Source organism: Tenebrio molitor, chromosome 3, assembly GCF_963966145.1.
Source record: "Tenebrio molitor chromosome 3, icTenMoli1.1, whole genome shotgun sequence".
NCBI classification, from domain to species: domain Eukaryota; kingdom Metazoa; phylum Arthropoda; class Insecta; order Coleoptera; family Tenebrionidae; genus Tenebrio; species Tenebrio molitor.
In genome coordinates, this window is record NC_091048.1 from 4,724,589 (window position 1) to 4,737,927 (window position 13,339).

At 34.3% G+C, this 13,339-nt stretch overlaps 1 protein-coding gene across 3 annotated transcripts in view; it reads left to right on the top strand.

Moving 5' to 3' along the window:
* LOC138125671 (somatostatin receptor type 2-like) overlaps positions 1-13,339 on the top strand; it is a 214,618-nt gene that overhangs the window by 60,984 nt on the left and 140,295 nt on the right. The window lies entirely within an intron of this gene.

Here is a 13,339-nt window from a genome sequence, read left to right on the forward strand (position 1 = left end):
TAAAAAAAATCGAGAAGGCCGTGATTAATACGCTTCAGTTGGCAACACGTAAAAATTTAATTCAAATGTCATTACAATGGGAAATGTCATTATTAATTATTGACTATTAAAATTTGTTATTACAATATGTTCACTTTAGAGCAAAACATTTTCATTGTGCAGTGTTACTTTAGGCACTTACCAACAACTTGCCTTGATTATTTTGTTTTACCATACATGAAAAACAATGTGTTCAAAAACAGGCCTGGCACAATTCGCGAATTAATGCAAGTATTTAATTGATGCCCCAACTTTGCGAAGGTCATTTTTCAAATATGAAGCGAAGAGAGTAACATCATGTTTGGAAGCTGAAGGCAGACATTTCTGACATTTACTCTAGTTCGTAAATACGATTGCAGTTCCTCATGATTCTTTTACAACCGACAGGTCACACATAATGCACATCTTTATGAAAATCAAGATTTCAACGTTCTCAAAATCACTAACCTAACTTTTAAGACTGACATCTGATAATTGAAATTTTAACGAATTGCCAACTGAAATTTTTGGTCACAACCAACTCTGTTTTTTTTCGATCTCACGGTATTACATATACCGGGTGACTTTTGAATTTTACCTCGAGCCTGCTCTGATTTTATGATATAATATAGTCACAGCCTACTAGATATGGTGTATGATTCGAGTCGTTACCGAGTGACAACGTAAGTAAACTTTAAAGTTTGCGAATATAGACGAATAAACAGTGTATAAAATTAGAGAGTATCTATACTCCCGTTCGATTGTTAATTAAGCATAAATTAATAATCTTGTTTGTTTCATAAAAACACTATAATTGTAATAAATGTTTAATACATACAATCTTATTTTTTGACTACAATTTTCGCCCATAAAAAATTCGTTAATCTATTATTAATGATCCAAACCCCATTATGGCGAAACAGTGTCGTGCCGCACCTATTCAGATTGTGCGTGCAGCAGCACCATCAATCGAATGTTCCCTATGAAATTATTACACTTTTTTGATAAATTTTTTCTTACTTTGTTAAGAGACAGCGGAGAGTGGTGCCATTATACAGAAAGGATTTTCTTGTTCCTAATAAATGGGCGAAAGCGTAATAACAAGAAAACAAACTTGATGGTGTTATAAATTCAATTAATTTTTGACAGAAGCACAAAAATGCGTCTCCCTAATTGCTTTACCTTTTGCTCTAGTCAGTGTCTCATGTTTAAATCATTTGAGAAGATTATTCGTCTTTTAGATTCTCTAATAAAATTAAATTCGTGTTAAAGGAAATTGCATTTTAAATTTTAAAAGTGTTAAATTTGAAACTTGGCTGCTTTTAAGACCGCTTTATAATTCAGGTGCTCAACTAAGTACTCAAGGAGATTTGTCTGTTGCTTTTTTAAACTGTTAAAGCTAGAGAAACTTTAAACAAAAGTAATGAAGTCTTTAGTAAGGAGTTCAACGTCTTTGGGGAGTAAAATGTACTTTCAATCAATCGCGCTTTACGTCTTTCTTCACAGTCAGTCAACAACCTCCTGATTTTACAGCAATATGTTACAAAATATTTGAAAATTGTTAAAGGCAGCAGACAGTGCATAGTGTAAAACCACACCAAGCGGTTGTGGAAACACATAAATTTAAACATTTTTTTCACTTTGAGGCTGACCTCGCCCAAATAATTTCTCACAAAAAACTTTCACCCGTTGTATAAAAATTTACAAAAAATTTAATCTCAGCGTCCATTCACCGCCAGTGATTTTTTTAACCGTACCCGCCCCGAGCTTTATTGTCAGTTATTTCTTCATTATGTTATTCATAAAAGCGCTTATTGTGAAACCATGTGGTAAATGTTTGGCTTTTTTCGCAGCGTGCTCGGCTACTCCTCTAAAGAGTTACAACGTTATTCCCCTCAGTGATTTCGTCGCCCCTACATACTAAATATAAAATAGATCAAAGTGGAGATTTGCGACGTCTCACATTAGCTATTTTAAAATAATTATTGGGCAATTAGTGTCACCTCGCCGATAAGACAAATACAGGCAATTAGGTGGAGTGTTTTGCTGTTATATCACGGAATTGACATTATCGACCAACTGTGTAAGTTAATACGGTAGAACATTCTGTCCCAGACATTATCAGCATCTGCCAATTACACACCGCGAGGTTACTGTCAATAAAACTAAAGCAATTTATACCACCATAACCAATCACGTCTCGTGATCAATAATCAATCAAACGACGTATGGCAACGATTTTAATTTATTGCACCATGAAAAATAAATACACAAGATGATTGATCGACGCGAGAAGGACATCCTGATTTCGCATTTGTTCCTGATTCATCGACAACCACCGCTACTATACCGGGTGAACGTAGTAAATTACTTTTGCCATATTGTCAAACAATAGAGATGTTGAAAAATAAATTTGTTTGGGAAATATCCCGGCGCATCCACCATTTTGTGGTAGTAATTAATTTTAAACATGTAACGTGTGTTCAAAAAATGTATGGTCACGTGGCCTGGTGCCACTTAAACAGTCTTTTACTAATTCCACAATACAAAAATAATAATTATAATAGAAAATGTGGAATTGAAGAATGTGTCAAAACACAAAATAAAATCACGAGGTGCTTTTGCAATAAAGAAAGAGAAACACTTGATCAAAAATTTTTTCAACGCTCGTTATATTGCTTAAAGTATTCAGTTTTAATGACAACACATGTAGAGTTCTGTGTGAAAGATTTGTAGAGCTTTCATTATAAGATGCAAAGAATCATTTTTAATGACCTTGGTTTTGGTAAGACAGTCATCTTTTCTCGCTCTGCGCAACAAGATGCTCTCATAAAATACAGTTTTAATTAAAACTAGAAGCGTTCCCTTGATTATCTGTTTGTATGGTTGGCATTGTTTTATATTGTAGAGAGCAGAATATTGCTGCTATTAGAACTGTACATCATGGAACCAAAGCAAGACTCCCGAACTTCATTTCAAAATAAATTAAAACCGCCACTCCTTAGAATTTCACTGCCAAAATAACAGTTCGTCGATTTATCAAAACTTGAACGTTTCCTCCTTGCCAGCTCCGTTGCGCATTAGAAAAACAAACCAGCTGTTAATGCAACAATAAAATATCGTCAACATTTCATATCGGAGTGGTACGCAGAAAGGCCCACTAAATTGCAAAGTGCGTGCGGGATATTTCAGGCAATGTATAAATCTGTTAATTTCGGGGCTTCGCCGAGAAGATTGCTAAGATTCCGGTTTACCATTAATCAAATTCCGCGCTATTGTCGGATGGCTGGCGGAATGCAACGAAATAAGTGAAAACCCACTTACACTCTCCCGTATCAAACGGTTTGTTTTGTTTGTGGCGGTGATACGGTTAATTTTCAGGTAGGAACGCCGCCGCCAGCTGACGTCTTTCGTGTGTGTACTTTATACCCGAATTGTTTGTTTTGCATTTGCACGAGACATTTAACATAATTATATTCAATGGGGATGAAACGAGTGCTCCGCGGATGAATTTCGTTTGCAACCACATTGATGTATATTTTCATGAAGAATTTCGCCATCTGCGGTTCGGTTTTAATTCGGGCAAAATTAAAATAAGCGTAATCTGGGAGTTCCTTAATAAGCGAAACAACAGTAGCGCATTTATCATGGCGATGGCGCGGAGAGCTTTTTTCCAATTGATCAGACGGAGAGGACTGAGCTACGACGAAGAAGTCGACGCGTCGGACCACCACAAGTTCGTCTTCATAATTTATTTAACGTTGCTAAAAGTACGGAGTTCTGGTCTTAAGCTCCTTGATAGCATAAATTATTAAATCGTTGCTTGTTAGTTTCCAAGATAATGTACTTTGCGCAGAATAGATAACGACAAATATCTTTTCAAAGAGACACGGCGAACATGAACACGAAAGCGAAATAACCGCGTTTGGTTTGCAGTCCGCGTTAATATAACTAGGGTAGATACCTAAGATACAAATGACCTTGAAATACGAAATTTATCTCCGTAAGGAAAAGCGGGCGATTTTTTGTTGGATATCAGTTGCGAAAATGAGGAAAAATGTTTAGTTCACTATATAACGGGTGTTTTTTTTAATTTGCCGTCAAAGTTGGCGTTGAGGAGTCGATTGTGAACGCACCATCGAAATGACAATTGTTAATTTGACATCTGAACCTATATCTAACCTTACTTTTAATCAAACTTCGAGACATTTGCGGATTTCACCATCGCATGTAAAACCAAGATTCATCAGTGAAAAACTCCAATTCAGCAAATTCTCCTTAGTGTTGTGAAAAATACAAATGCTTCTCTGCTTTTGTTATAGTTTTACTTCAGCCACCAAGAACCGTTACCAATCTTAGTTGTCCATCTTAATGGACAAAGATATTAAACAGTTTAAAAATTCACGATTTGTAAAATGAACGTCCATAAAAACCCAATATTTTTTATTTGTTGCTTGATCACAAACTGAATGCCAAAACATTACTGGCACAGTTTTTATTCCCGCAACTGGAATTTATTGTCTGCAACCTTTCACATCTGGCTTTATTGTTGGGAGAGAAATTTCTCGAATCCTGACACATATTGTAATTTATCAACATCGACGTCTCCGAACACAATTCCTTATATTATTCAAATAATGCGTACGTAAGAAGAAAGTCGCGTCAAGGAGCAATTTATTCGCAGATCCGGAAACTCCAAACATCGAAATCCATTGTTTTAGATGAGGGATCAGCGTCGAAACGATTTTTGTGCCGCGTAGGCAAAGTACCGGAGGTGTTGATTTGTGATTTTTCGGCTTGAGTGATGATAGATGTGGAAAAATTCATTTCGGTAATGGACACCGATCGGAATTTATGGAAACTGATTGATAAATGGATATCTAATTGAGATTTTGTTTTGTGATGATGAGCAACAAACAACAACGAAAAACAGTCGCAGTCGGAGGACTCTAATTTACTTCTTGTACTCCAGTCTTATCGATTTGAAGGCGATACAAATCGTGGTACGTTTATTACGTTGAGAAAAATTTGTTGCCTTCGATAAATCCAAAGTCGAAGCCAAATTGACGATACCGGAGAGCTAAAAAGTGATTATGAAGAAATTAAATTAAAACTTTATGCGAGAGACCAAATAGTAAATAATTCAATTCAACTTGAACTTGAGTACATAAATTAACGTACGAGAATTATTATTTGACGAGTCAACACTAAGTGCGTCTAAACTTACACAATGTTGTAAACTGAGACGGTTTGCGTTTTTTATTTAAATAGAGTGCGCTGGATGCGGATTGGAGTAATAAAACTAAAAGTAAAAAAAAATTATACAATAATGCTTCGCGTTTGGAATGTTTTCGTTTACTCTTCGGATGGTATTTTTGAGAAAAAAACCCAATTGAACTTGCTTTGTGTTTTTTTCTCGTTTTTACTTCAGGACCCTTGGAAGGTTTATTTAATAAATAAGACGATTCAACACATTTTACTTAGATTCTATTTAACAACAAAGACGTGCTTTGGTGGAGTTTGGTCATTTGAGCATCAGTTACAGTTCTTCTAAATATGGGGATAACTTACATTTTATGCTCTTCACAGGAGCTAATTAAAGAATATGAACACTGGAAGAGCTTCACGGGCTGCGAGAGCTTCAAGGAACAAATAATGAACAAAATATATTTTAAAAATTATGTTTGAAAAGGTCGCTTGGCGAAAACACGCTTTCCCTACTATTTATTCATTGCAAAAGGGTCACATATTTCGCTGTAGTGAATTGAAAACAAATAAATAAAAAACAGAATGTGTCGTAAAGACGCACGATAGAAGTGAAACTTTAGTATTACAGGGAAACATTGTAATTATTCATCAATCACTTTTAAATAGCATATTCACAACAAAATTGTATATTTTAATGAAGAAAATAAATTATAAACAACGATAACACTAAACAATATCGAAATGCGTAACTCATTATTCATTTTTAAGCCTCCAAATCAAAGAGGATAAATACCGTGAGTGTGACAAAGACAGAGACACTGCTCCCACTCGACCCAATAGTGTTTACCCCCACCACTTTTCGTCACACAAAAAGGTTGCCGATCAGAATTTCAAGACCCTCCCATAAAAAGTTTCACTTCAAAAATTGAGAAAATAAAGTCCTTTTTTAATTCTCAAAGAAAATAATTGACCTTTTCAAGAAAGAAATTAAATAATAATGATTGCCAAATTACCTTCCTACCTCCCTAGAAATTTACTTTGTATCCATAGTTACCAGTGGGTGAAGGTTTATCTTTTGTTCACTTCACTTTCGCTCATCGTTTTTCGCTCACTGTCTTTCACTCACGGCTTTCATTCCTTCGTAAATTTTCCAATTCTTTCTGATAAGTGATAACGTAGTTTTGATTTTTTAGGCAATATATGGTCCCTAGCATCACTTGCTTCTTCCAGGACATCATCAGGAACATATAACTCTTCATCATTTATTTCCACAATTTCCACAACGTGCACACAACCACTTTATTAACTTTACAGATCCGTCCAAAAATGGGATTTATTTAAAATTTTGAAGACAAAGTTACAGACTCACTTTCTAAGGAGGTATCGAACAAAACCAAATACAACACTCGAAAGTAAGGCCACTTTTGTTCACGCAATTTGCGTGAACGAAAGCTTTGCCTTCTCACTCTTACTATAAATAACTATTATTTTTTCTACGCTATGTACAAGCAATTTTATTCAGATTCTAAATTCTGAATGAATTGTTCTACTCTTCTTTGGAAATCCCAAAACTTTCTAACGAATTTGAAATCTTCATTCATATTCGCTCAGCCACACTTTGTTTCTACAAAACGAAACGATGTTACGTTACATTATCTTTTGTATTTTAGACCAACTCCTTTTCTACTTTATTTTGTTACCTATCTAACTACATCTAGAAGCAATTTTGTTAATTTTCACTACGGAGCGATTTATTTCTGATTAGCAATTCTTGACCTTTGCTAACTGTCACTCTTAATGTCGTTCCTTCAACCTGAAGTCTGGTTCTAGGCTAAAAAAATCTTATGGATGATTTATAGGTAACAATTTACACATTTATCGTTGTTTTGAAGGCAAGCTCATTATAAAATCTTTCAGTTAACATCAATGATACTTCAAAGGATTGTGAATTCTCTTTGAACTACGCTCCTATCTTATTAGTACTTTGCAACTCTTTTAAGTCTGCATGTTTTTATCTTGACCTTACATATTTACTTTGAATAAACTGAATTTTCTTTGCAGATTTTATTTCAACATAAAATTAGAAACAATTCTATAGAAATTGATAAAATGGCATGGAATGAAAACTATCAGGATCGCATCACCCTGATACTAAAATTCACTAAAAAACACTAAAAAAGAATCTCAAAAATAGCAGTTTTTTGTGCAAAATGCATATCTTGATCTTCTACTCGAGAGCGAAATCTTCCAAAAAATTAATTGGATTGACGCTTTTCCATTAGATTTTCATCTTTCTGTAGACATTTTTCTAGTAATATCAGTGGTAGTTAAAAATTTTCGACCACTTCTTAACCACTCTACAACTATTATTTTTTAATGCAAAACCCCACACGTGGATGACCCAAAAGGTGGATGAAACGCATTAATTTCTTTAAACGCTTTTTATTCTCCTCGCTTAAATAAATAATAAATTTTCCATAAGCGGCAAATTATATCGTACACTCGGCGGAAGCGATCGCCAACCCCTCTTCCACCACTTCTGCGATTTTAATTAATATTTAACATAGCGGAAATTCGTTTTTCCCGCAGAGATCACAACTTTGGCGTGCACACGTTGAACATTTGTTCGAGGTACACACGCTCAATTCCTCTAAGCCACTTTACATCCGAGTGGGATACTCTTATGTATTTATGGAATGAAAAATTTTACGCGCAAATATTTATAGAGCTTGCTAAAAATTTATAACGCCACTAAAGTAAACATTTTTCAAATTAAATTTTCAATTTTTCTGCGAGTACTTTGAACGGAATTTTTTTTTCACTCTTCATCAACGGATCGAATCAAATGAAGTGAATAAATTAAAACAAAATTTCAAGTCAAACACGCAGCACTTCTGCGTCAGTAAGTCGGGTAGGGTTCGTTGAATCAGCCGCTAATAATCAGACAATCACAAAAAATATATTTACTTGTAACGGTTAATTTCATCAATTTTGATTTCCCACTGAGCAAGCGTTATTCGCTGGGTTTGTACAACCTGTCTACTGGAAATGTTCAAAGTATTAATAAATAAAAATACGCAAGACAATGTTCATGCTTAAATAGCTATTTTCAATACAAGTGAGCAAAGTAGTGCATTTAATCACGAGGTCGAAATTTGGGCGTCCGAGCCGTAGGCGAGGGCACCAACCGGACAAGTGATTAAATGTACATTTGCTCATGCCTGTTGAATCTGATTTTTTCCATGATCATAAACAAGAGTGGCGGAATTGAAATTTGGGGGAGCATTTTTTTGTCACTTTTGGAATTTTGAGTTAATTGCAGTGAGTGTAATAAATATTTAGTTTCACTTGCTGCCTACCCCTTATTATGCCACAAATCACTATTTTTTAATCTAAATAAATCAAAATGACAAAAACATGACAAGAGTAAAAAATGAGGTTATATTAACGTAAACTGTACATGCCCATCATTATGTAGCTGCATCACTATTTTTCATAACTGTTAAAATCATTGAAACAATAACTTCTACAAAATTAGCCCAACAGGGAACTCACGAAAACAGTTTTTCACAACAAAACGTGGATCAACAAAATTCCAAACAAAAGAGGTTATGTTGTTAGGCGTTGCGTGTTTGTGATTGGTTTACTGATTTTAGTTTAATCAGTGATACCAACACACAATGCATTTAGCATGAATTTTTCCAGAAGTTTACCCCAAGCAATTTCACGTTTTTTCGTCAATTGAAATCTAAATACAGGTTATAAATTTAAATAAGTCAAAAATAAGACAAACTTTAGTTACTAATATTCAGAAAATATTTTAAAAACAGATTAGAAAAACTTTCAGTACAACATATTTGACGCCCTCTATCCACAAACTCTCAAAACATTTAGTTTGCTCACTAGTGAGAAAATATTATTTCCTCACTAGTGAAACTATGTATTTTCAGTGAGCAAAAACAACTAAAAACCAATGATCGTGGAAAAAAGATTTTATTTTATTGATTATAATTGGAGATTTTTCTGGCTTTAGTCGTATTGTGTATTTCAAAGGACTTCGGTGAGCTTATTTTTCCGCTTTAAGATTCATTTTGTGCGTTGAAGTCTACCCTCCAATTTAATTATTTACACAGCATTATGCTTCCAGTCTGTTTCAAATTTTGCAATTTCAGCTGTATCATCAGATGCTAATTTGGCATAATGTCCTAAAATACAACTCTAATGTACCGTGAAATATACTAAATTGTTTGCAAACTATTATTACTTGGCTGAATATGGCGCTCTAGTGTCCTATGAATTTACCTAAGATAACGGGACAAATGTTAAAGTTTAAGATTGTACCGTATGTTTCCAAAAAGGTCTGGTCAAGTAGGCTTTGAAAAACAAAAGCAGAAAAAACGTATAGCTTAACTTGGATAATTAAGGCGTAAATCTCATTACCACTATGATTGTTTTGAACGAATTGTCATAAAATGACAATTTCAGGGAGGGCTTGAGAACGGTTCTTTTCCTACAATTGTAAGAGAACTGGCGTTGGCGCCAACATTTGACATTGCCGCCGCGGAGCGGCCGCGCCGTCCTATCCCGTCAGAGGTATCGTTCGTCAGTTCAAGTATTACGTGACAAGCTGAGCCATACGTTTTCAATTCTTTTGTTTTTCATAACCTACTTGACTAGAAATTTTTAGAAACGTACGGTATATGAGGCTGACGAAACATTTTTGTTACCACTACAGACATCAGCAGTAAAGATAATAACAAAACTTCAGCAACATGCCAAGCTAAATCATTAAGAAGTAGTTGAGGATTTAGTAAAAATCCCTGCGCTGCACTTTTGTTAACGTTACATGCTCTAGACTCTTAATTTAACAAGAATTTTATGAATGTATTAAAACGATATGAACCAATCTAGCGTATTGCTCTGTATATTTATATCATACAATTTATATTCCAAAGATTAATGTCTAGCTCTATTAGACGCTGGGAAAGATAATAAAATAATGCTGCTATTGCATAATTGCCATCAATTTCTTTATGAAAGAATTCAATTAATTGGAATTGCTTGTCTCAGCGAAACAGTGAATTGTCCCAGGCGAAATCAATGTTGATTATTATTTACAACCAGATGTATAATTATACAGGGTCATTATAAATGATTGTAGTCCAAGTTGGCGTGAAAACTGAATGTAAAATTTATGGTTGCCGCTCGCTATGAGAATGATCAAAATTATCTGAATAAGTGAGTACACACCGTTCACACAATTGACGCCACATTAGGGCGGCAAAAATTTCATAACATACATGAGAGACGTAAAGAGGTCCGGGGGATTTAGGGCAGGATCTATGACAGATGCAGAGAAACTCGGAAAGATCCCAGAAAATTGAGAAAATTCGGTGAGATATTCTACTGAGAGAGGAAAAATTCTGGTAATCAAGGCCTCCATCTGTATTAAAGATTTTTTTTCAGTACTAGTCTCAGAAGGCGTCATTATTTACTCCTGAACCGAGCCCAGAAGTAGAATTTCTCTCCCACGGTTAATAATTTTTCATTATTAACCCAGGGTTAATAATGAACAACCGTCATCTAGCAACGAAAGATTGTCGTTCATTTCATTGGTTAACGTAGACGATTTTCATAGCAATCGTTTAGAAATGACAACTCGGATCCGTCGCATCCGACAAAATAATTTATTATCAGAAAGGGTCTTAACATATCTAGTAGTGAAAAAAATAGTATATAAACCACGGTAGAGAAGTCCCTTGTAGCCTTCGCGTCTTACATCCCTCGGCGAGCCTCGGGATCTAATCTTGGCGCTCTGGCTATAATCATGAACTTCTCCACTGTGGTGTATAATATACTATTTATTCACGACTAAACGGACAAGTAAACATTTCACTACAGAAATTAGACAATTTATTATAAAATAAGTTTTTCTGCGTTTAAATATAATTTCATGATTTGCAATATTTTATTTCAAGTATTAAAAACTTTCGAATGCTTCGGATGAAAACTTGAACAAGTTTCCTAAAATTCTTTCACAGAATCAATCAATCAGCCGTTTTACATAATTGCAATTTTACGTAATATAGCATAATGTTTAAAAGAGCTTTCACACCGGAGCCAAGATAAATTTTGCAGCATAAAACTGCTTTTACGGCGCTACCTCGTTTTACTAGAGAGGTGGGACTGCGTGAATACATTTGAAATAAAACCGGGGTCATAAATTTGAACTACGATATTTTTCCTTTGCAATTACACAAGAAGTGTTTTTATTCGAAAATGTTCTGCTCGCAATGAAAAAACTTTCCAAGACAAATTTCTGCAATGCAACAATCCTTGAGAAAAGAGAAGCTAGTGTAGTGTGTTCATCGTTGTAAGAAAGGAAAGGAAAGGAAAGCACTGTCAATTGTCAATTTTTCAATACAAATTTCTGCTCATTAACTGTTAACACTAAATGTTTTCAATTATCTTGTTCAACAAAAATCCTGTGCTGTTAGAAAGAAATTAGGAGGAAAGTTTCTTGGTGCAGATTATTATTAATTATTAATTCATAATATTGAAAAGTTATCGACAACGAACAAAACTTCATCTTTGGTGTATAGAGTAATGTAAAAAAAAATTGTAGAACTAAATGAAAAATACAATATTCGTGTTCTTATTAGGTAATTAAGAAACAAGACATATTTAAAACAAACAAAAACTTTATGCATGTTAGTTACAATTTTTATTAAAATTTCCATTAAAAGAAAAATCTCTCAAATCCTTCTTCGGAGAGTCCATTCAGAAAAAAATAATTTTATTTTTTTACGTGTTATGTTTTCAACAAATTAAATCTTTTATTTAAGAATGAAGTCTTCCATTGGAGCAAAACTCTTCCCCATAAAAATACAATAAAGCAAAACCTCAGACCAATTAAAATGGCCCCAGAAAATGTGTCTAGCTGATCTCCAATATGTTTTTAAAAATACGTACCAAAATTATCACAAATGGATAAAATACTACTAATAACAAAAATGTGGCTACAATTCTCTAATAATTCGAATTTACACCGATTTAAAAATTATTTTTGTTCGGCACTGTCAGAATTTGAGAAATTTCTCCTGTGTGAGCCGATTTTGATAAATGCCACAACTTGTCAAAACGAAACGTCAAGCTAATTTTAAAGATTTTCACCAATTTGGAATCTTTAAGGGGCTCGTCGAACAAAAAAACGTTGTATTCAACTCGTTCTTGTGTAAATTGGGCCTTTTTTGTCACTCGTGGGCCTTTAAACCGCTCACTCATGCCAAAAAAAAAAAAAAACAATTTACACACGAACTCGTTAAATAAACTACTATTTCATAACATAAACTCGTAAAATACTATACTTGGGCCAACCAACAGATATAGTAATAAAACCGCCCCCTAGTGCCCCCGTATTTTAAATAGCAGCTTCCAATTGGCTTATTCAAAACGTGCGCAGATTTTCGAAAGCTTGATGTACGGTCGGTGGACAAATAAAACTGGGACACTTAAAATTTAATCTGTGTAAATCAGACCATTGAATTGTCAATATATTTGTCAGTGTCTATACAATATGTCATTCCAAAGTTAACCTATTTGTGATAAAGCCGTAATTAAACGATGCGAATTTGTAAATTTTGACTTATGTGATTGTCATTTGTGTCCCAGTTTTATTTGTCCATCGACTGTACATCCACAAAAATTACTTGACGGCATCCGGCACCTCATTCGTTTTAACCTCGCTTCGGGAGTTTGACCACGTGTTTATGTTTGTTTGTTTTCCTTGGCATTTTTCGATTTGTATTACAAAATAGTTTTTTTTTCAAGACTCATAAGAATGACAAATGGCAAAGAACCTGCTTCATTGTGAAACAGGCTTCGGCGTATATCGTTCTACGCAACTAGGCCACATCCCCTTTTTTTTATTACTATATCTGTTGGTTGGCCCAAGTATAGTTGTACAGTCACAAGCTATAAATTTTGGTCGTCAATATCATTTCAAAATTTCATTAGATTATCACAAATTAAAAAAAAATCCCTTCCTGATTATGCCCATGTCAACAAAGTGTCAAAAAAATGAGAAAAAAATTACAATTGATGTCATACAACA